Source organism: Phodopus roborovskii, unplaced genomic scaffold (genome assembly GCF_943737965.1).
Source record: "Phodopus roborovskii unplaced genomic scaffold, PHOROB, whole genome shotgun sequence".
NCBI classification, from domain to species: Eukaryota; Metazoa; Chordata; class Mammalia; order Rodentia; family Cricetidae; genus Phodopus; species Phodopus roborovskii.
The window spans coordinates 5156837-5181700 of record NW_026126485.1 but is presented as its reverse complement, the minus strand read 5'-3'; positions in this window follow the sequence as shown (position 1 = coordinate 5181700).

Below are 24864 nucleotides of genomic sequence, written 5' to 3'. Positions count from 1 at the left end.
CCACTCCACATGTAGGGTGATGACCTCCAGGAGGAGTCATCTAAATCTGTCAAGTCATTTGGAGTATGGACTAGAACTTCTCTCCTGTCTCTAGGTTAAGGGAGTAGAGTGGTTAAGGCATTAGACTTAAGATCCAATGGATTCATATCAGCATGGGTTTGAACCCCACTTCTGGTAAATGTTCAAGTAATGTTAAGACTGATGAAACAGAGGCACCATCATTCTTGACTTCATAAGCATGACATTGCCACTCTAGACTTTAAATTGGAGTCTGGAAGGTGATAACAATATGTGTCTATTTAGTTATAACCCAAACCAGAGCAACCACCCTTTCCAAACACACACACACACACACACACACACACACACACACACACACACACACACACTCACACTCACACAGAAAGAGAGACAGAGAGAGAGAGAGAGGGAGAGAGAGAGAGATAAGTTAACTACAAGTCTCTACATGTGAATGTTAGTTTACTATTAAAACACCCATCCCTAAGTTGAAAATAAGAGTTAAAAAAAAAAACAAAACTTTTTTGAATGTTAATTCCTTTACTAGGTACTTTTGATTCCCAAAATATTTTACCATCTTGAATTTAGAATTACACCAATTTTCATATTATGTAATAATCCATGTCTGTTACTTAAGAATCAGACAATTCATCAACATTAAATGCCTTCCTATTATTTAGATATAAGTAACCCATAAAAAGGCTTCAGGTAGTAATGTGACAGACATTAAAAATATACAAAATTCTTATAACACAAGCTATATAAGTACAATTCTGCAAATCTGAGCTGTGGAAGTAAGAAAATAATCTAAATTACTCAAGTACAGAATGATTGATTTGATCTGGAAAATTTGCTCTTATTTTCCTCAAATATTTTACCAGTTAATATAAGGAATTTCATTATTATTAGATGGGAGTTAATGTCTTTATTTAATCAGAAGATTCCATAAAAATGTATCCAAGTTAGATTCTGCCAAATAAAACACCATTGCCTCATAATGAGATAATTTCAAAATGACTTAGAATTTCTATTCTGATTTAGAAAATCTAGGCTTTTATGATAAATAAAAGAAATATGGAATGCAAAACATTTCATTGTAATAGGGTTTCCTAGAATAAAATTCGGAAACTACAACAGTATTCACTGGAAGAAAAATAATGTATAATTACAAACAGAAAACATAAAAAGTGTGAGTGGATGATTCAATGGCTTGACAAGTAATTGCACACATTTCACCAAGTACAAATCAAGATAAAAAACTTTGTTTCCCTTACTGTAATCTCTCATTTTTCATCCTACATTCCTTCATCTTGAGAGCTAATAGCAACCTTGATTTACACAATGGAGATTTGTTCCATCTTTTAGACTCTAGAAGAGTAGTTTTCTACCTTCCTAATTTTGTAAAAGTTTTAATACAGTTCCTCATGTTGTGATGATTCTCAATCATGAGATCATTTTCATTGCTATTTCATAACTCTAATTTACTACTGTTATGAATCACAATGTAAATATATGATATTCAGGATACCTAATATGTAGCCCCTGTGAAAGTGTCCTTTGATGGGTTGTGATCACAGGTGTAGAAGTATTTAGCTGGGATCATGTCTGAGGCTATACAACCTTGAATGAACCCAATCTTGTCTGAAAGGTAACCCCTTGATGAGGCCCTGCCTTTATCTGAATTCTCTTACTCCAGACAATGGAATCTGAGAGTCAGCTGTCTTCTTGTTTGGTCATCATTCATTGTTTTAGTATCTTAGTAAGAATTCTTTTCAGGGGCTGATGGATTACTTAGTGGGCAAGGGAATTGTTGGTCAAGCCAACAATAGAAGGAGAGAAATGACTTTCAGAAGTTTGATGACATCTACACACCACCACCACCACTACCCACACAGAGGTATGCACACAAGCACCCACACACACCTGCCTCTGCCTCCCAATTGCTGGTATTAAAGGTGTGTGCCACCACCACCTGGCTGGATTTTTCTTAAAAAATGAAAATAGCTATTAAGTCTAGAACTAACTACTGTTGCAATTTCTATGAATGTCTAATAAATTATCCTAAATTCAAGTGGCTTAAAACAGTGTTTCCATTATGATTATTGTTGCTGTGACTCATCTATTAGGGATGAGCCAAACAAGATGGCTTGTTTGTGTTCCTCTGGAACTACTTCCTTATCAGAAAAGAATAAAAGACCATGGTGACTTGTGATCTAATAACAGCTTTCAATACAGGACTATTTATTACATTTTGGATGGCCTCACAAAAATAAACATAAAATCATTAGTGACAGGCACATAACCAGATATGTCCACATGGTTTTGATTCCTCACACCAGGGAAGTCTGGGTGTTGAGGTACTTTTCCTTATATTTAGGTATTTGAAGTATTATACTATGTAGTTCTGAGCCTCTTCTGTCTTAGTTGCAGAAGTCATGGAAATTCCATTTTATTTAAAAATTATTTAATATATAAATTTTAACATTAAATTTAATCTAGTATTTAAAAATACCTAATAGGCTCAAAGACTTCTCCTGATTTACTGGATATTTTCTTGTTCTAACCATTTAATTTTATTTAAAACAAACATTTTATTGTATATAATATTTTCTTTAAAATTTATTATTTTACACCTTAACTATTTTTCTGTTTCTTTTTCATCAAAATAAAACTTGATTTTTTTTTGTCTTTTTAATTGATTGGCTGTATTTTTCTCCAGACAGTGTTCTCTGTAGCTTTGGACCCTGTGCTGAAACTAGCTCTTGTACCAGGCTAGTCTCAAACTCACAGAGATTTGCCTGCCTCTGCCTCCCAAGTGCTAGGATTAAAGGCATTCACCACCACACCCAGCTGTAATTTCTGGAGATATTAAGGTACTAATTTCAATATTGTCATCTTTTTGAGATATGTATAACCTCTAGATTTAAAGAGGAATTTTGTAATGTAGTAAGGTTATGTCTATTCTCTTATCAACTTATTTGGAGTCTCAGGTTTCTATTACTTTCCAATAATTATTTTAAAATGTCTTTAAGTTTTATTATAATGCCTTCATGTAGTAGGATGTTTTCCTTTAAGAGTTTTATTAGTTTCTTATGATGAAATATATTAGTTTGTTATTATTCACTTTTCTTTTTTAAAAAGACTTATTTGTTATGCATAAAATCTGCCAGCATGGATGTCTACATGCCAGAAGTCAGCATTAGATCTCTTTATATATGATTGTGAGCTATCATATTATTCATTTTTTCTTATGCTGGAGATCAAACCTCAGAGCTTGCAAGGGACACATTCTACCTATGACCTCTCATAAACTACTTGGCTCTTACAGTTAGTAATAGTCATATTTATGGGTAGTGTTGATCTATATGTGACTAATTTTATATCTGACCTACACTCTTCTTCCAAGAAGCCTTTATTAATAGTCAGCTTTGTGGGTGTGTGACTGTGAGTTTATGCATGTTCAAACACCTATATTCATGTATCTGTGTATGTGCCCATGGAATGCATTGATGGCCATAGAACAATTTCATGAAGTTTGTTTTCTCCTTCCACAATGTGGTGTTCTAGGATAGAACACAGGTCAACAGGCTTGATAAGAAACACCGTTACTAATTGACCGTCTCACTGGTTCCACAGTCATCCTTAACTTCCCAGCATTCCCCATTAATTTATTCCCTATGATGCCTTGTGAATCTCCTCTCTATGTGTATAATTTTTCTCACTTCCATTCTTTACATCATTGATCAAAGGGATGCTTCACATTTCTATTGTATGCCATTTCCTCCCTTACCATTACATGATTAGTATTTTAAATACAGATATATTATTTGTATTTTTTAAAACCATGTCCTCTTTCATTACATTGTCTTCAAATTTGCATAGTGGAAATCACAGAACTTGAACTATATTCATACATGCTTTCTTTAGGAAAAATGATTACTTAAATTATAAATACATATGCTAAAACTTTAAGGTGAAATATATATTTTGTTCTAACAAGAAGCAGAAAAAGTATTTCATTAACACATGTACTATTATTACAGTAAATATAATTAAGAAGAGACAGACATGTGTGTAAGGAGTACATAACTGCAATACATGTGAGTAAAACAAAGCTTTCAAATTTATGGAATCCCAAAAGCTGGAAAGATGGCTCAGCTGTTATTTCAGAGAATCAAAGCTCAGTTACCAGAACTTAATATCAGGTGGTCTTCAACTGCCTGGAATACTAGCAGGTCTACTTGCCTACTGTAGATCAGGCAATGTAGAGTCTACTGACATCTCAGTGCTAGGCCTGCTTCAACTCACCAGGGGAGGGAATCTCTCAGACCTGCCTACACCCATCGTGAGACCCATCAGAGTATTGGACCTTCTTGCACCCACCAGAAGAGAAGAGAACCTTGGACCTGTACCAGCATGTACACACCACATGCACCCACTGGAAAGCAAGATGGGAAGATGACAATATATGAACAAATTCAACAACATAAAAACCAAGATGACACCATCAGAATCTAGAGACTATACCAGCAAGAACTGAATATCTCAACACAGATGAAACAGAAGAGAATGACCTTAAAAAGAACTTCATGAAGATGAAAGAGATTCTAAAAGATGAAATGAGAAAATCACTTAAAGGAATGGAAGAAAAGACAAACCAAAAATCACAAGAAACAATTCAAAAGTGCAAGGCTGGAAAGCTGAAATACACACACACACACACACACACACACACACACACACACACACACACCACAGTCTGAGAGAATACTGGAATTAGAAGAGTTGGGAAACTGATCAGGAACTACAGAGGCAAGCATAACAGAATACAAGAGATGGAAGAGAGAATCTTGGGCATTGGAGATATACTAGGAGAAATAGATTCATCCACCAAAGAAAATCTTAAGTCCAACAAATCCCTAATACAAAAAACAAAAAACAAAAAAAAACAAAAAAAAAAAAAAAAAACCCAAAATATCCAAGATATACATGACACCATGAAAAGGCCAAATGTAAGAATAATACGTATAAAAGAAGGTGAAGAAACCCAACTCAAAGGTGCAGAAATTATATTCAACAAAGTCATAGAAGAAAATTTGCCCAACCTAAATAAAGACATGCCAATGGAAATACGAGAAGCTTACAGAACACCAAATAGAGTGTACTATAAAAATAAAAGTCCCGTTGTCACATAATAATCAAAACACAAAACATGCAGTATAAAGAAAGAATATTAAGAGCAGCAAAGGAAAAAGGTCAAGTAACATATAAAGGCAAACTTATTAGAAATATAACTGAATTCTCCATGGAAACTCTGAAAGCCAGAAGGTCCTGGATAGATTTTCTATAAACACTAAGAGTTCACAAATGCCAGGCCAGAGTACTACACCCAGAAAAGCATTCAAATACGACAGATAGAGAAATCAAGATATTCCATGACAAAAACTTTTAAAGACTACATATCCACTGATCCAGCCCTACATAAAGTACTGGAAGGAAACTCCAACCTAAGGAAGTTAACTACACTAACAAAAACATGGGCAATAGATAATTCCACTGAATCAAAAGCCAAAATACAAAATGGAGAAAATCAACACACAATACCACCACCACCAACAAATCCAAAACAAACAAGAATTAACAATCAATAGTCCCTAACTTCTCTCAATAGTAATGTATTAACTTGCCTATAAAAAGGCACATGCTAACAGAATCAGTATGAAGACAGACTCCATCCTTCTGCTGCATACAAGAAACACACCTCAACGTCAAAGATAGACATTACTTCAGAGTAAAGGATTGGGAAAGCATTATTCAATCAAATGGACCCAAGAAATAAGCTGGTGCAACTATCTTAATATATAACACATTACACTTCAAACTAAAATCAATCAAAAGAGATGAAAAAGGTCATTTAATATTCATCACAGGAAAAATCCATCAGGATGAAGTCTCAATTCTGAAAATCTATGCTCAAATACAAAGGCATCAACATTCATAAAAGAAATATTATTAAAACTCAAATCACACAAGAAACCTCAACACTTAAGTGGGAGACTGCCACACCCCATTCTCACCACTAGATGGGAACAACACACAGAAACTTAAAGAAACAAAAGAACTAACAGTAGCTATGACCCATATGGGGTCAACAGACATTTACAAAACATTCCATTCAAACACAAAAGAATATATCTTCTTCTCAGCACCACATGGAACCTTTTCTAAAATTGTACACATACACGGCAACATAGCAAACTACAAAAGATGCAAAAAAATAATAGTATTAATAATGGAATAACTTCATATGTCTTTTCTAACCACATGTTACCATGTTTTAAAGTTAGAATTCAACAATACAGATTGCAGAAAACCTACAAGCTCATGGAAATTGAACAATGTGCAATTGCACCATTCCTAGGTCCAGGAAGAAATAAAGAAATTAAAGTTGCCCTGGAATTCAATGAAAATGAAGACAAAACATACCTAAACTTATGGGGCACTTTGGAAGAAGTTCTAAGAAGAAAGTTCATGGCACACTACAAAATTAATAGCACAATTGAAAGTCCTAGAACAAAAAGAAGCAAACTTACACCTGAGGAGAAGATGCTAGGAAATAATAAAATTGAGGGCTGAAATCAATATAGTAGAAACAAAGAAAACAATACAAAGAATCATTGTAACACATTCTTTGAGAAAATCAACATGATAGACAAACCTTTATCAGAACTAACCAAAAGGCAGAGATAGAACATGCAAATCATCAAAATCAGAAATGAAAAAAGGAGACATATCAATGGACACTGAGGAAATACAGAGAATGATCAGATCATACTTTGAAAACCTGTCTTCCACAAAATCAAACATTGAAAGGAAATGGACAACTTTCTAAATAGATATCATTTATCAAAATTAAATTAAGAAGAGATAATCAATTTAAACAGACTGTTAACCCCTAATGATATAAAAGCAGTCATCAAAAGTCTCCCAAATAAAAAAATACCATGGCCACATGGTTTAAGTGCATAATTCTACCAGAAATTCAAAAAGAGCTAATACCAGTACTCCTCAAAGTGTTTGATGAAATAGAAGCAGAAGGAAGCTACAATTACAATGGTACCCAAGCCACACAAAGGTACAACTAAGAAAGAGTACTATGGACCAATATTCCTCATGAACATTGATGCAAAAATACTCAATAAAATACTGGCAAATCAAATCCAAGAGCACATCGGAGAAATCATCCAACATGATCAAGTAGGCTTTATCTCAGGGATGTAGGGATGGTTCAACATACAAAAAAGAAATCTATCAATGTAATGCACCATATAAACAAATTGAAAAAGAAGAATCACATGATCATATCACTAGGCACTAAAAAAGCCATTTGACAAAATGTAACACCTCTTCATGCTAAAAGGGTTGGAGAGATCAGGGATAACAGGAAAATATCTAAACATAATAAAAGCAATATAGAGCAAACAAACAGACAACATCAAACTACATGGAGAGAAACTCAATGTGATTCCTCTAAAATCAGGAATAAGACAAAGCTGTCAACTCTCTCCATATCTCTTCAATATTGTACTTGAAGGTCAGAACAATAAGAACAACTTTATATACAAAAGACCAAGGATAGCCAAAACAACCCTATACAATAAAAGAACTTCAGGAGGCATCATCATTCCTAACTTTAAGCTCTACTACAGAGCTATACTTCTGAAAACAGTCTGGTATTGGCATAAAAATAGACAGGTAGACCAATGGAATCGAATTCAAAATCCTGATATTAACCTACACACCTAAGAACACCTGATTTTCGACAAAACAGCTAAAATTATACAATGGGGCAAAGACAGCATCTTCAACAAATGGTGCTGGCACAATTGGATGAGGGTGTGTAGAAGACTGCAGATAGACCCATGTCTGTCACATGCATAAAACTCAAGTCCAAATGGATCAAAGACCTCAACATCAATCCAGCCACATTGAACCTCTTAGAAGAGAAAGTAGTAGGTACCCTTGAACAAATTGGTATAGGAGACAGCTTCCTGAACACAATTCCAGGGGCATAGACACTGAGAGAAACAATTAATAAATGGGAGCTCTTCAAACTTAGAAGCTTCTGTAAGGCACAGGACACAGTTGACAAGACCAAATGGCAGCCCACAGACTGGGAAAAGATTTTCACCAATCTTATATCTGACAAAGGGCTGATCTCCAAAATATACAAAGAACTCAAGAAACTAGTCAACAAAACACCAAAAAAACCTATTTAAAAATGGGGTATAGAACTGAAGAAAGAATTCTCAATAGAGGAAATCAAAAAGGCTGAAAGACACTCAAGAAAATGCTCCATATCATTAGCTATCAGGGAAATGCAAATCAAACAACTTTGAGATACCATCTTACTCCTGCCAGAATGGCTAAAATTAGAAACACCAATGGTGACTCATGCTGGAGAGGATGTGGAGAAAGGGGAACACTCCTCTACTGCTGGTGGGAGTGCAGACTCCTACAGCCATTTTGGAGATCAGCATGGTGGTTCCTTTGGAAAATGGGAATTAGTTTACCACAGGACCCAGAAATCCCCCTCTTAGGCATATATCCAAAGGATTCACATCCGTGTAACAAAGACATCTGTTCAACTATGTTCATAGCAGCATCATTTGTAATAGCAATAACCTGGAAGCAACCTAGATTCCCCTCAACTGAAGAATGGATAAAGAAGATGTGGTACATCTACACAATGGAATACTACACTACAGAAAAAAATAATGGTATCTTGAAATTTGCAGGCAAGTGGATGGCACTTGAAGAAACCATCCTAAATGAGGTAACCCAGTCACAAAAAGAGGAACACGGTATGTACTCACTCATATATGGATTTTAGACTTAGAGCAAAGGATCACCAGCCTACATTTCACACCACCAGAAAAGCTAGGAAACAAGGAGGACCCTAAGGGAGACATACATGGTCCCTGGCAGAAGAGGATAGGGAAATGATCTCCTGAGAAAACTGGGAGCATGGCGGGAGGTGAGATGGAGTTAGGACAAAGAGAAGGGGGAGGGTAGGAAGGGGAGAAGAGAGCATAAGGGAGCAGGAAGATTGAGTCAGGGGAAGATTACAGGAGAACAAGTAAAGAGATAGCATACTAGAGGGAGCCATTTTATGTTTAAAGAGAAATCTGGCACTAGGGAAATGTCCAGAGATCTACAAGGATGACCCCAGCTAACAATCTTAGCAAAAGTGGAACAGCTTAAATGCCCTTCCCTGATAATGAGATTAAAGACTGCCTTAACTGCTATCCTAGAGCCTTCATCTAGTAGCTGATAGAAGGGAGAAGCAGACACCCACAGCTGAACTATGAGCTGTACTCCTGGAATCCAGTTGTAGAGAGGGAGAAGTGATGAGCAAATGGATCAAGACCAGTCTGGAGAAACCCACAGAGATAGCTGACCTGAACAAGATGGAGTTCATTGACCCTAGTCTGATAGCTGGGAAACGAGCAAAGAACCAACCCAGACCCCTGATCATGGGTGTTATTTAGGAAGTCTGGGCAATCTATGGAGCCTCTGGTAGTGGATCATTATTTGTTCCTATTATGTGAATGAACTTTGGGAGCCCAGTCCACACATAGGGGGTACTCCTTCAGCCTAAACACATGGGTGGGGGGGCTAGTCCCTGCTCCAAGTGATATGACAGACATTGAAGATTCCTCATGGAATGAGCAGAAAGGGGATGGAATGGGAGTTTAGTTGGATAGGGGAGGAGGGGAGGGATTGGTAAATGGTATTGACATGTAAAAAAAAAGCTTTTTATTATTTAATGAAATGGAAAATAGAAAAACAAATTAAATAGTATTTATTTCACATACTCCTATCAAAATGCCACTAAAATCACACAAGACAAGCTGCATTTTGTCCACTGGCACTAATGAGTTACTGTAGCATATCTAACATAATTCATTTATATAAAGAGGTGTTTTGACAGAATGTCAACATGGTCCCTTCTGTACTAGGCTATCATCATTCCATGTGTCAGATGGAGATTGTTTCCTGTAGAAACCATCCCTCAAAGTTCTCTAAATCCTTAGTGACGGTGAATCTCAGATGTGTTCTCTCCCTGTACTTGATTCTGCCCACACTGAGATATCCATTGTATAACTCTTTGTCATTTCCACTACCCAGATGACAGATGTTTAGCTTCAAGTCTTTGAGATGATTCAGCTAGTTGACATTGAGACCAATGCTCAAGTGCTGTAGGCTCTCAAGTCATGATCCTTTCTATTGGAGGTGTGCTTCTCAGGCAAAATGATGACCTTGGTTTTCATACATTATGGAATATTACACATTTATAGGTCAGAAGGGAATATATTTGAATAAATATTCCAGACCTCAGTCCCTTATGACTAATATTCTATTAGTGAATCAATCTGTGAAATGATTGGTTACTACAGGAAAGTCCAACAACTGAAACCCCTAATAGAACCTTAACCTCACTGTGTCATCCCCAGCTTTAGCTAAAGCATCCTGACTCAAGGCTTCTTTCCAGGAAGATGTCAATGAAATGGTTATGATCCTTTGAATTTTCAAATACTTAAATACTTTTAAAGCCATTACAATATTTTGTTGTTGTAAGTTATTTAGTATTCCTCGTGTAAATACAGATTTTGTTGGGGAGTCTCTCAATATCAGAAACTAACCCCCAGGTTTCACAGGAAGTTACTGCTCATTAAAGACTTCACCCAAACTCTCTAGAAGACTCAGGCTGAAGCAAAAATGCAAATGCATTCTTTCTACATTGGAATCTTAATTCCTGACTTAAAAGTGATTCAGAACTTTCTAAAGCTTTTGTTCTTAAAAGAGGCAAAGGTCAGATGACATGGGATCAATCCAACCAAGCCCAGAGAGCTAAAGATGGTTACATTAAAACTGTCAGATGACACGGGTAAAAGAAAATGCAGAATCTTTGAAAGAATTTCACCCCATCTACTCCGTGATGGCTCTCTCAGGAATTCCCTAAATCCTGAAAGTAAATTACAGACTGCTCTCTAAAGAAAATCAAGAGTAATCATTCAGATACTATGCTGGGTTTGCTTTACTGAAACGTTTATGTTGATGAGTTGAAATCTTTATTATTTCTATTTGCTAACCAATTTCTACCATAGAGTCACCTTACATCCCTAAACTGGAGTAAATAGATAACTAGGCAGCACTCACTGTCTCCCCTGCCCCTCTCCCAATATGCTCAGGAGATCTTGTCCCTTTCCCCTTCTATGAGGGACCATATATATCTCTTTCAGGGTTTTCCTTGTATCCTAGCTTCTCTGGCAGTGTGAACTGTAGGCTGGTGATTCTTTGCTCTATGCCTAAAATACATATATGAGTGTGTACATACCATGTTTGTCTTTTTGTGACTGGGTTACTTCACTCAGGATGGTTTCTTCTAGTTCCATCCATTTGTCTGCAAATTTCAAGATTCCATTGTGTTTTTCTGCTGAGTAGTATTTCACTGTATAAATGTACCACATTTTCTTTATCCATTTTTCAGTTGAGGGGCATCTAGGTGGTTTTCAGGTTCTAGCTATTACAAATAATGCTGCTGAACATAGTTGAACTGATGTTTTTGTTTCATGGGTGTGCATCTTTTGGGTATATGCCTAAGAGTGCAGTTGTTGGATTCTGTGGTAGACTGGTTCCTATTTTCTTGAGCCAAACTCCTAGAATCCAGTTGTGGAGTAGGAGAAGTGATGAGCAAAGGGGTCAAGACCAGGCTGCAGAAACCCACAGAGACAGCTGTGCTGAACAAGGGGAAGCTCATGGATGGCAGACTAATAGCTGGGAAACTAGCATAGGACCAACTCAGACTCCCTGAACATGGGTCTCAGTTAGAAGACCTGAGCAGTCTATGGGACCTTTGACAGTGGAACCAGGATGTGTCTGTCCCTGGTGCATGAAAGGACTTCAGGAACACATTCCCTATGGAGGGGTACTCCTTTAGCCTGGATCCAGGAGGGAGGACATAGGCCCTACCCCAAGTGACTGATAGATTTTGATGATCTGTCCTGGAAGGCCTCACCCTCCCTGGGGAGTGGATCAGGAATGGGACAGGGCAGGGTGTGGGGGACATGGGAGGATGGGAAGGAGAGGGAACTGGGATCAATATGTAAAATAAGAAAAAAAAATAAAATTAAATGAAAGAGTTCAATTGAGCTTGTAGTTCTGGAGTCAGTGATAGTGGAACAAGGACATAGAGGCAAAAATAGAAAAAAAGATTGCATCTCAAACTGTGAGCTGGAGGGAGAAAGAACTAGTTTGAAATGGTTTGAGTCTTTTGAAACCTCAAAGCCCACTCCTTCAAGACAACACCTCCTAATCCTCCCCAAGCAATTCCACCACCTGGGCACCAAAGTTCAAAACATAAATCTAGGAGAGCCATTCTCATTCCATCCAACTGCCACATCATAGAGACTCAAAGAAAAGATTGCTGATTGGTTATGGCACATTTAAATTCTTTTCAGGGTCACAACACTACCCTCACCCAGGTGAGTTGCATGATCAATGGAATGACTCAAGCCTTATCTTACTTAATCAACTCAACCACCTAGAGGAGATAACTGTCCTTTGGAAACCCAAGTATTAAATTTTCCTGTCTAATATGTTTACGGTCTAATTCTGAATCTAATTTATGTGTATAACATATGAACATTTTTGCATGTGCGTGGTTTCATATGCAAGTGTATAGGCATGCCTGTGGATACAAGAAATTGATGCTGTATGTCTTCCTCTATCACTCTCCAGATTTTTTTTTTTTTTTTTTTGAGAGAGGGTTTCTCATTGAACTTGGGTTTCACAGATTTGGTAGTCAGGAAGCTTCAAGGATCTCCCTGTCTTTGGTGTTGGATTATAGACATTCACTGCCATACCTTGATTTCACATGGGATTTGGGCTCCAAATTCAGGTTCTCGGGTGTACACAGCAAGGACTTTTCACTTTACAAGTAATTTAACACATCAAATGTAATTTTTATTAACAATTTCCAACAATGTTGTTTGTGGCCTGGCCCTTGATTAACTTATTCTCTAATCTACCCTTCACTTGCCAAGCAGACTCAAAAATGCTAGGCTAAAGATGACTCTTTTAATCACATCTTTTCTGTTTCTTGTCAACTTTTGTATCTTCAATGATTTAACTTCTTGAACTCTGGTGAAGTAAGTTTCTCTTGTTAGATGCTATTCTATGGCATACTTAGAGAAAGACAGAAAAATTAATGGAATTTTAAACTTGTATATCATGGCGCACATGCAAAACACAATAAATATCCAGTACAAAGGATTACTTAAAAAATGAAAAACATTGACCAATCTCTCAAATTAAATTCTACTTTGTGTTTTCTTTTGCATATTAACTGATGCTTACAAAATTAGTTCAGGCAATTACATGTCTGTTAGTCATGTTATAATCAATTTGTACAGTTGTATATTTTTAAAAGTGTGTAGGTTTTATTTATGACCTTCAGTGCTGATATGACATTTGCAGACATACCCCTTATTGTGTATTTTTAAAAATTATTTTGGTAATAACTAAGAGTGGATTTCTCTGTGATGAAGCACATATCAACTTAAATATAATTAGTCATGACACAGTTATTGTATGTATTAGTAGTGAATTATATTTCTTAGCACTGTGTATAAATGTCTATAATGTTAATGTCTTGACAATATTTTGCATATTGCATTCTTCAGAATGTTGCATGTCATTTTGTTACACGTTAATTTCATCCTTTTGAGTAATGGGTTGGTTCTGCTGATCTGGCTGACTAGGTGGGTATTCCCTTCCTCCCCAACCATTCCAAATGTGTCTCTCCCAAAAGTGTGCACCCAGTCAAAGAAGATATCCTTTCTTAACAGAGGAGGACTGCTCTTGGGTCAAAGGTATTTGAGTAGCTGAACTCCCTTCCAGACCCACCAAACAAGTTCTCATATGGTGGCAATTTTATGAGTAAGCTCACTTTCAATTTTCCAATAATTCCTTTTATGGATAGTCCTTTCCCTATCTTGTAAGGTATTTCCTTTCCCAAATTCATGACATTCTCCTTATTATTGTTGATAATTTATTGGCTAGCACCCTCCCCTTCACATACGCCCCCCTCTGTGTGTGTGTGTGTGTGTGTGTGTGTATTTCATCTAGTGCCCTTTTCACTTGTTTTTCACTCTACTTTTTGAGATAGGACTTTATACTGAGTGTGGATATTTCAAATGTCCTCTGCTCCTTTGACTTGCTATTTATACTAGGTGCTTAAGTTAAATAAACCTGGAAAAATTGTTTTGTTGAATTGAATTTATTTATTCATTTACCATTTTATCTTCTCAAGTGACTTTGCTTTTGATTTGTAGAGTAGAAGAATTATGGGGAATGTCCTACAAGTAATTTGAGGGCTAGGATGCTATAAATTTCCTCTTGAGATTTGAATCTATATCTAAAGGTGGCTATAAATGCTGAAGCTATAACTTCACCCTCACATAATGAAAATGAACATTGTGACTTAAGAGTAAACTGCATTTTCTTTTTAGCTTAGCATAGTTCTGAATTACCCTTTCTTTAGAGCAGGTGTCAACAAAGAGATTGTTAGTCAAATTATTAGGAGAAATTGAGCTGGTTGGCCCCACTCTTACTGGTGGCCCCACTCAGATTGGAGCCTTCTCCTTGATTTGGCAGCACAGTAGGGCAGTTCCTGGTTGCTTAGACACCTATAAGCCTGACCTGAGAGGTGAGTGTAGGAGAACTAGCCTTACCCCTCACCTGTGCATGTGGGAGTACTGGCCACAAAGGTGTAAGAGTACATGAGCTGGTCCTGCCCTTCATCTGAGCAAAGCAGGAAAACTAGCTTTTATGGCATGAGCATAGGATAGCATATGTGGACTAAACAACTCAGCTTCTGCCCAAGACCAGATTCAAGGCTTTTACTTGGCCCACCCCATCTACCCCATCTAAGAACTGGGGGATCATGTGAAGAGACCAACCTAGAAGAACCAAAGCTGCAGATTTCCATGACACAGAGAAATGACAGGATATGGGAGAGGAGTCCTAGTGAGGATCCAGTGTTAATAGTGCAGCAGAAGCCAGAGGCCTGGAACCAGATCAACAACTCATTGCAATGAAAGTAGAGCTTTGGGGGCTAAAGGGTAGAGTAGGTAACACACTGTGGAACACTACATCTTACAATGCTGGATACATTTTGTTTGATACTTATTTTCTTTCATTTGCATTTTTACTCTTATTTTTCTGTTTTCTTTTGAGGGGAGGTTGCAAGGGCAGATAAGGAAGATTGAGGAAATGAGGGGGATTTGGGTACATAATATGAAATTCACAAAGAATTTATAAAAAATAACTCTTTTGAGATGCAATATTTTATTCTCTCATCACAAATCATAGGAAATAAATGACAGAAAGTATCTAAGAATTTCCAGTTTCTGGCTATGATGAATAAAGCTGCTATGAACATAGTTGATCAAGTGCTATGGTAGAGAGTCTTTGGGTACATGGCCAGGAGTATTATAGCTGGGTCTTGAGGTACATTGATTCCCAATTTTCTGAAAAATTGCCATATAGATTTCCAAAGTGGCTCTATAAGTGTTTACTCCCACCAGCAGTGGAGGAGTGTTCTCTTTGCTCTACCTCTGCTCCAGCATGAGCTGTCACTTGTGTTTTTGATCTTAGTCATTCCAACAGATGTAAGATGGAGTCTCAGTGTCATTTTGACTTGCATTTCCCTGATGGAAGAGAATATTGAACATTTCTTGATTTGTTTCTGGGTCATTTGAGATTCCTCAGTTGAGAATTTTGTTTAGATCTATACCCCATTTTTAAATAGATTATTTTTTTTTTGATGTGTAGTTTCTTGACTTTATATAATTTGAAATTCAGCTCTCTGTCACATGTGGAGTTGATGAAGATCTTTCCCCATTCTATGGTTTGTCATTTTGACTCTTTGATGGTTTTCTTTACAGAAGATTTTCGTTTCATGGGGTCCCATTTACTAATTTTGATCTTCAGGACAATATGTTCAAGGATATTTTTCACTTTCTTTTCTATAATGTTCCGTTTATCTAGTTTTATGTCGAGGTCTTTGATCCACTTGGACTTGAGTTCTGTGCATGGTGATACATAAAGATCTATTTACATTCGTCTACATGCTGACATCCAGTTATACCAACACCATTTATTGACGATGCTTTCCCTTTTCCATTGTATTCTTCTGGCTTCTTTATCAAAACTCAGATGGCCATAGATATGTATATTTATGTCTGGGTTTTTTATTCAGTTCCATTGACCAACCTGCCTGTTTTTAGGCCAATACCATGTGAGTTTTATTGCTATAGCTCTGTAGTATAGCTTGAAATCAGAGATGGTTGTTAGCATTTAGGAATTTGTATTGGTTTGTCTTTGGAATTCTGACAACAAATATCCCCAGCTGCTGCCACTAAGAGCACCACCTGTGCCTGTTCAATGTGTTCCCCTTTAAAAGGGCCCTATCTACCTCGTATCCTTTTCTCTTCCTTCCTTCCTTCCTTTCTTTCTTTCTTTCTTTTCTTCCTTCCTTCCTTCCTCTCCCTCTCTTTCCATTTCTCTCTCTACCTCTTTTTCTTCTTTCTCACTGCTCTTGTCCATTTTTACTACCAAACCATGAGCATGTGAGATCTTTCCATATTCTAATATCTTCTTCAATTTCTTTCTTCAAAGATTTAAAGATTTTGCCATACAGGTCTTTAACTTTCTTGGTTAGAGTTACACCAAGATATTTTATATTGATTGTGGCTATTATGAAGGATTTTCTTTCTATAATTTCTGGAAACATCCTTATATGTCCATCAACCAAAGAAGGGATAAAGTACATGTGGCATATTTACACAATGGTGTATTAGTTCTCTGTTGTAAACAATGATATCCTGAAATTCAGTGGAAAATGTATGGAACTAGAAAAGATCATCTTGAGTGAGGTAACTTATAACCAGAAAGACAAACATAGTATATATTCACTTATATGTGGATATTAGCATATAGGATAACCATGCTAAAATCCACAGACCTAAAGAAGCTAAGTAAGGAGGAAGGGTGGATGCATGAATATCACTGTGAAGGAGAAATAGAATAGACATCACAGGTAGTTTGGAGGAAGGGGCCTGCTTGGGGGTGAATGGGTATGGGAACAGAAGGGATCAGGTCAGAGGAGGACAGAGGGAGAGAGTTCTGGGAAAGACAATGGGGTATCTCTGTAGCTACAAGACTAGTGCATTGGAAACTCCTAGGAATCTATGAGAGTTACCCTACCTAATGTTCTTAGAAATGGGAGAGACAGAGCCGTGACTGGCCATGTCCTATAACCAGTCAAGATTTCTAGTAGAGGGATTTTGACCTCAACCTAGCTACATAATCTCTGACTCAAAATTTGCCCTTCCTACAAGATATACTGGGACAAAGGAGGCACAGAGATTATGGCAGTGGCCAAACAATGACTGATCCTGCTTGAGACCCATACTATGAGGGGGATCCTACCCCTAAAAATGCTTAGAGAGCCAGGATCCAGAGGCTGGCAGCCTAGAAATCTAGGATATAACCAAACATGATGGACAAAAAAGAAAAAAATGTCAATGAAATGATTCTTAATAATACCCTGATATGCTCATAGATCATTATTGAGCCCAATTGTCATCAGAAAGTCTTCATCCAGCAACTGATGGAAACAGATGCAAAGATCCACAGCTAAACATTAGGGGGACATAGGAAATTCTTTTTGAGAGTCAGAGAGGATTATGAGAGTCAGAGGGGCTAAGACACCATAAGGAACACACAGTCAAATGACCTGGGCTCATGGAGGCTCACAGAGACTGAACTGCCAACCAGGGAACTTCAATGGGTGGATCTGGGCCCTCTGCATATGGTTTCAGTTGTGCAACTTGCTTGTGGGACTCCTGGCACAGTGAGTGGAGGCTCTTGGGACCCTTTCTTACTGCTGGTTTGACTCCTCCAGTCCTAAAAGGAGAGGAGGTGCCTAGTCTTTTGTAATGTGATATGCCATGGCTGGTTGACATAGATAGGACTTTTCTCAAGGGAAGGGGAGGGAGTAGTGGGAAGGAGTGAAGTTGTTGGGAGAGACTGGAAGGAGAAATTGTGATGGGGCTGAGAAAAAAATAATTAATAAAAAAATTAAAAATAAGTAAATAAATGGTTACTTCCATGGAAATTACTAGGCTCATGCTCAGTTTTGCAAATACCCAGATGCCAGTGCACCAAAAATTACAAAAATAATCTAAAATTCAGAGGGTAGGGATAGGAGTATGGAAGACTGTCCTATGGACATGACATAGCTGTGGTACACATGAACTTACAGAGGCTGTGATTATCCACACAAGATCATCAGTTAAAAATTCCAGCATTGGACAAAGAAAAGCTCCCAGTCCCCATCCATTGCTGAAGAGCTATTGGCAGTTCATGGCTAAAGGGGTAGAGAGATTGGGGGTATGGACACTGATAGGTTATTCATGACCTAGTGGATTACCTCATGCCCATGTGCATGTGGGAAACTCTAACAGGACTCACTAGGTGGATAAAGAATCAACAAAGAAACACATTTTCAAAGAGGACCTGACATTGGAATGGAGACATGCTGGAGGTTTCTGGAGATCATTGGACTAGGGGAGTGAAGAGTGGATATGATATTATAAACATGTATGTAATTTTTAATAAAGCAAAAGGGAAGGAAAGACAAACTTTTATTTGTGGGTATAATCTGGAGCCAAGATTCAATATCCATCCCCAGAAACCCACCACAGTAACTACTCATTGTGCTAGCCACTCACCTGCCTCTTTGGGGTGGGTAAATGCTGCTCATTGGAAATATGTCCTGAATTCTAAGTTCTTTCGTAAATTACTTCATGGATCTCCAGTTTTCACTGTGCTACAGCATTTCTAGATTGCATGCACATTTTGAAAACATTTCCTGGTATTTCTCACCATTCTTGGTGTAAAGGTTGATATTCATTATATAATCTGCCATTCACACAAGGAAAAATACCCATCATTTAAACAAAATCTGTCTGCAGGGCTAGACTCAGTGAAACTCAAAATTCTAACCTTGTCCTTACAACCAGTGTGACTGTAGACTTCCATGTAGTTTGTATTGTTCTAAATTAATACGCATGGCATCAGAGAAGCATCTTTGTGAACTGAATGGTGATTATAGGGTCTTAGAACTGTCCAAAGTGCAGAAAACAAGTGTCTATGGAGTGCAGAGTCAGTTGTAAATGGTATATTCATATAGTAAACACTCCCCTAAAGCTCTAGAAACATCATGGGAGAGGTGGAACTGAAAGACTTGAAGAACTATATATATTGGGAATACTAGGTCAAAATAGTGTCTACTGGACATGATAGGACCATTTTACAATTGTTATTGCTACCTACACAAGCCATACATAAGATCAAACCAGTAAACCTGCCAATATGGATGGTGAAGTACAGAAGCTCCAACTGTTGCTGAAGAACTCTTGATAGTTATTGTCTTAATAGCAAGACTCAGTTCCCTTTAGGGGTGTGGGCCTTGGTTGGTTGATCATGTTCCAGTGGATGATCCCATGCACATGCATATATGTATAGAACAAATTGGATTAAACAGAAAGACACGAAATAGGGAGACAGAAATTGTAAGGATCTAGGTGAAGTTAGAGGGGAAAGTGTGGGGATGAGTATGACCAAAATATATATGTGTATGAAATTCTCAAAGACTAAGTAAAAAATGTTAAAAATGGGTATGGTACCATAAAAACTGGAACTCAAGAGACTTCATGGTTTGGGATTCTGATTGCCACTTAGAACACTCAGTCCCTGAGTAACACATCTTTCCATTAGTAGCAGCAAGCATACTGTTCATTTTTATCAAATAATAATAATGCTGAGTTGCAACAATAGGATATTTGTCTAATAAGTAAGATAAAGCTAACTTTCTGGTTAAGTGGTTGAATTTATTATACTTCTTGTGGTTGTTAAAACTCACAAACCTACTTTAAACTTTGTAAAAGTTCTTTTTTTTTTTTTTTTTTTTTCTTCTTCTTCTTCTTCTGGGAATAGATCTTTCACATAAATAATAAGTAGGCTTAATGATTCCCCTCAGAGTGAAAACCCAGATGTCTGTAGAATAGAGTTTTCATTCCAAATAAAGTTCATTTTCCTGAGGGCCTGTAACTGTCACTCAAGAGCTTCTAAGGAAACTTGGATGCAGACAGGGGCTTATAAATAGCCTCTTTTTAATGATTTTAATTTCTAGGAAATGTTCATTTATGTTATAGAATCAATGAACTGATCTTTAAGATTTAGAAGAAATAAGAGCCATGATTGCTAATCTCAATTGTCACCTTAATGAGATCTATAATTAACCAGGAGATGAGCCTCTGGGCATGCCTGTGGAGGATTATTTTGATTTGGTTAATTGACATAGATCTACTCACTGTAGGTGGTTCCATTCCCTGGGCTGGAGATTCTGGGCTGTTTAAAAATGAGAGCAGGAGCTGAATCAGAAGCATTCATCTCTCTTTGCTTCTTATTGTGGACTTAAGGTGGCAGGCTGCTTAGGGTTCTGATTCTCCCAGGACCCCACCCCCACACTCCATGATAGATTTTGACCCTGAACTCTGAGACATAAAACAAACAAAGAAACAAACAAAAACATTTTCTCACTACAGTCACTTCTGTCTGGGAATTTTACCACCACAGCACCAAGAAAGTTAACTAAGATGACAGGATATCTTGTTTTTAACAAAATTCTGAGGAATTGCCCTGCATTATATGATAAAAAATGGTATTTCTTTTTTAGTGATGGATGGGAAGAAAACAGTATAGATATTCGATTTTAAGGTGATGCTAATATATTGTTTTTCATGGTTGTGACACAAACAACTCAAGGAAGAAAGGGTTTTCTTTGACTTACAGTTTGAAGGTGACTTCCACTGTGGTAGGGGGGGGCATGGCAGCAGGAATGTAAAGCAGGTAGTGACCTTGCATCCATAGTCAGGAAACCAAGAGAAAGAACTGCTTCTACTCAGCTAGCTGTCTCCTTTTACCCCTTTTATTGATTCCAGGGTCTAGCCAATGGCATGATGCCACCCACTTGTAGCTTGGTTTTCCCTGCTCTGTTAAATCTCTAGAAACACACTCACAGACAAGCCCAGCTCCTCTACTGAGTGAAGTCCATAATAATTAGCTCTCACAATTAGTTGTAGATCTGTGTGAGAAGTTGATCTGATCAAATCATTCCATGGTTGAAAACAAACTCTCATGATTAGCAAACTAGATTTTAAATCTACATTTAAGTCCTATTCTTGAAGAGACTACAGGTAGCTCCTTGATTAAAAGAGATAGTGTTCCATTCCTTGCCCACCCTCCTTCCCCCGCCCATGTCTCCTTATACTTTCAATTTTGCTCTGTAAAAACTTAGGGCGTGCCATTTCTTTTATGAGGAATAATTTGTATATCAGACTTTACAATAAGTGATTTGCATGGGGGTATGTGCTGGACTGGCAATGATGTTGGCCATCCCACCTAAAGGCAGAATAGCCCTCTACCATCAAAACAGAATTAAAAGCTGTTTGTAAAATGGTGTCTCTTAGGTCAACTCATATTATGAAATAAACACTGTTATGTGTAGTATAGACTAACTGGGGTCAGAGTTCAAACAATGGCTTTTCTTTCTTTTGAACACTACACTTAATCAAAAAGTTTCAGAAACCAGCTGGAAATCATTGAAAACGTACTACCGAGGGACTTAACAGTCTTTTCCTCAGGAAGAACTGAGAAAAATGGAGACTAACACTTAAATGTACTTCGTTATCTAAGCAAATCTATTCCCTATTAATACTTTAAAAATGTAGATTTTAAGTATTTCCCTTTAATATCTGAGAACATGGGCACTACTTAATTCCATATTGTTCTTAGAAAGCTGTTGAATTAGAACTGCCAAAATTATCTAATACAGTAGTATATTGTTGGAATGCTCTTTTGGGTTTACAGTTCTTGAAGTAGGTTTTGTGTTTTGTTTCAGGAATGGCAAATCAGTCATTCTGGATTTGTCTAGTGTGTATCGTTCTAGTAATGAGTTTTGATTGACTAACTCCTTTGTCAAGACCCATCCTCTTCAAAGTACACTTCAAGGACTAATAGAACTCTTAGGATTGCAGAATAGTAAGGGGTATCCACTCCTTTGTCAAGACCCATCCTCTTCAAAGTACACTTCAAGGACTAATAGAACTCTTAGGATTGCAGAATAGTAAGGGGTATCCAATGCCTTTGCTTTTATTTTTGTTTTCTGGCCAAGATGACTAAATATTTCATTACTTTGTGCTATCACCTTAATTCCCAGTCTCTGGCTACCTGTTAAAGATCTATTACAATATAGACCAAGTTAGGGACATCACTAAGCTTCAGTTTGACTGCATGTCACAGTGCTACTTATTAGTAAGGTACAACTTCTGCAAGTACTATAAATCTGGCTTAAAAAACAAACAAAACAAAAACTCATGGGTCCCAGGGATTGGGTTCATATCCCCCATGCTTATAAGTCTTACTCTTTACCAATTTAGCTGTCTCTCTAGAGCCCATGCATATTTGTTTTCCCATTTACTCTGCTATCCACTTTCATTGGTAACAAATCAACTAATGCTATATGTTTTCAATTCATTGATTTTCTGTAATAGTTTGTTTGGACTTAAAGGCAAAAGGAGATATAGCCTAAATGGCTTGACTAATTCATATGAATGTACACTGATTGGGGCTTGTGTGGGATTTTAGAGGTGAGGGGGGGGGGTTCAATTTCTGGCAAAGAAACCAAGAGGAAGATTAAGATAACAGGGAAACAAGACTAGCAAAGGAAATTAAAAAAAAAAAATCTGTAGTTCCTGATCTTTTCTCACAGGTTTTTAAAATTAAACATAGCTCCTGTATTGTTGATAAGGTCTTTAAATTTTCCATATTTGCATAATTTCAGGTGGGTTGCTCTTCCTATGCTTTTGATTTGGTTAGATTAGTTTGGCTAGTGTAAATGGCCATAATCATAAGACGATAGGATAAAATTTCAAAAGGACCCTGAAAGCCCAAGATCTTTCTTCAGTGGGTTTATTTTAATATCTTCCACTTAGTTATGAGCTAGTAAGTCATCGCCCCAATGAAATGTTCTTAATTTGCTCCTCCTGCGTACTGACCAATATATAGTGTTGCACAAAGCACAAGTTACTAGGGATCATTATTTAAACAAATTCCTCGTATTTGTTTTCAATTTCACATGGTGCAGATTTTAAGCGAGAATCCTGATATAATTGTGTGCACGTTCAAGCTCAGAAACCAGGGAAGGAGTCCAGGAACCTCAGAACTCTCAGCGTGCATGACACCATATGCAAGGTGGAAGGCAGATAAAAAGCTGTGGATGCGCCTCACTGCAGAGTCCCTGGGGCTGAGCTCTGGAGCCCCAGTAAAGCCCAAACAATTTCATTAGCCAGTCTATGCGCTTGCCTAGGAAGATGGGATGGCACCGCGCCACAGCATCTGCGCTAGTTTTCCACTGAGTCACTCTGATTCTCTCCTAATCTTACCCACCCTTCTCTGTGTCCCTCATTTCAAAATCTGTGGCATGCTAAGAGCACTCCTTGAGAGAAATAAATAGGGATCTGCAAACTAAAAATAATAGATAATATGCTATGCTAATTGTCAACCTACTCGATCTCCATGGGCTGCGCTCTGCAGCTTTTAAATATATGTGTGTCTATATATAATTTTTCTTTCCACCATCTGTTCACGTCCACTGAGAGCATGTCCCCCGGGATGTTCAGCAAACCCTCCCCTGCCAGTTCTGAGACTCTTTCCGTGCCTTTGGCTCCCTAAGCTCTTTTTTGTTGTTGTTGTTTTTCTTCTTCATTGCCCCTGCTCCAGCTCTGTTTCATGGACCAGCGTCTCCAACCTCCTCCAGGATACGACAGAGATGGCCAGCATTTTCAGGATTTGCTACTGGCTTAATCTGATGGCTAAGCCAACAAGCTGGCAGTGTTGTTGAAAAGAGGATTATTGGGCAGAACATAAAGCAAAACATGGGAGAAGAGGTAATAATAAAATCCCAAACAGAATGTTGAAGTCAGAGGTGAAATTGCATTAGCTGTGGAAAAAGGAAACCTAAACTGGTTGAACAACTCTTCTGGAAAACTGCCCAAGTCCTCATCCCACAGGCTCACAGGGAGCTACCCCTTCCTCCATCAGCCTCCTGGTGCTGATATCTGCTGTAACATTTATCATGCTGACATGTTTTTGGAGTTGGAGCAGTCTTTCAAGTTTATCCTTTTCTCTCACTCACTTTAGTAATCACACCTCATACCCTTGGAAGTTTTGGATGTTCCAGGACTAGTTGTATTACAGGCAATGTATTACCATATATACATTGAAACAAATAATCATAACAGGAAGCCATTTGAGTGTCTTTCTGATGATTTCATGAAATAACATTGACTGTGTAATTTATGATAAGCAGACATTTAATAGTTCATGGTTATGGAGTCTGGGAAGTTCTTGATCACAGGACTGGTGTTGAGTAAGGAGTAAGGCTCTACTAGATACATCCTGCAATGGTAAAAGACAAAGGAAAAATGAGATGAGGGGCTTGTTTTCCTTATAACAGCATATATAAAACAGAATTCATTTCATCACCCTCTCCATTCTTGGGCGACACAGGCAGATCTCACCAGTGCTGTCTTCCCAAACAGCCAATGTTTCAGAGTACAAGTTTCAGATACATGCTTTGTGGGGACACCC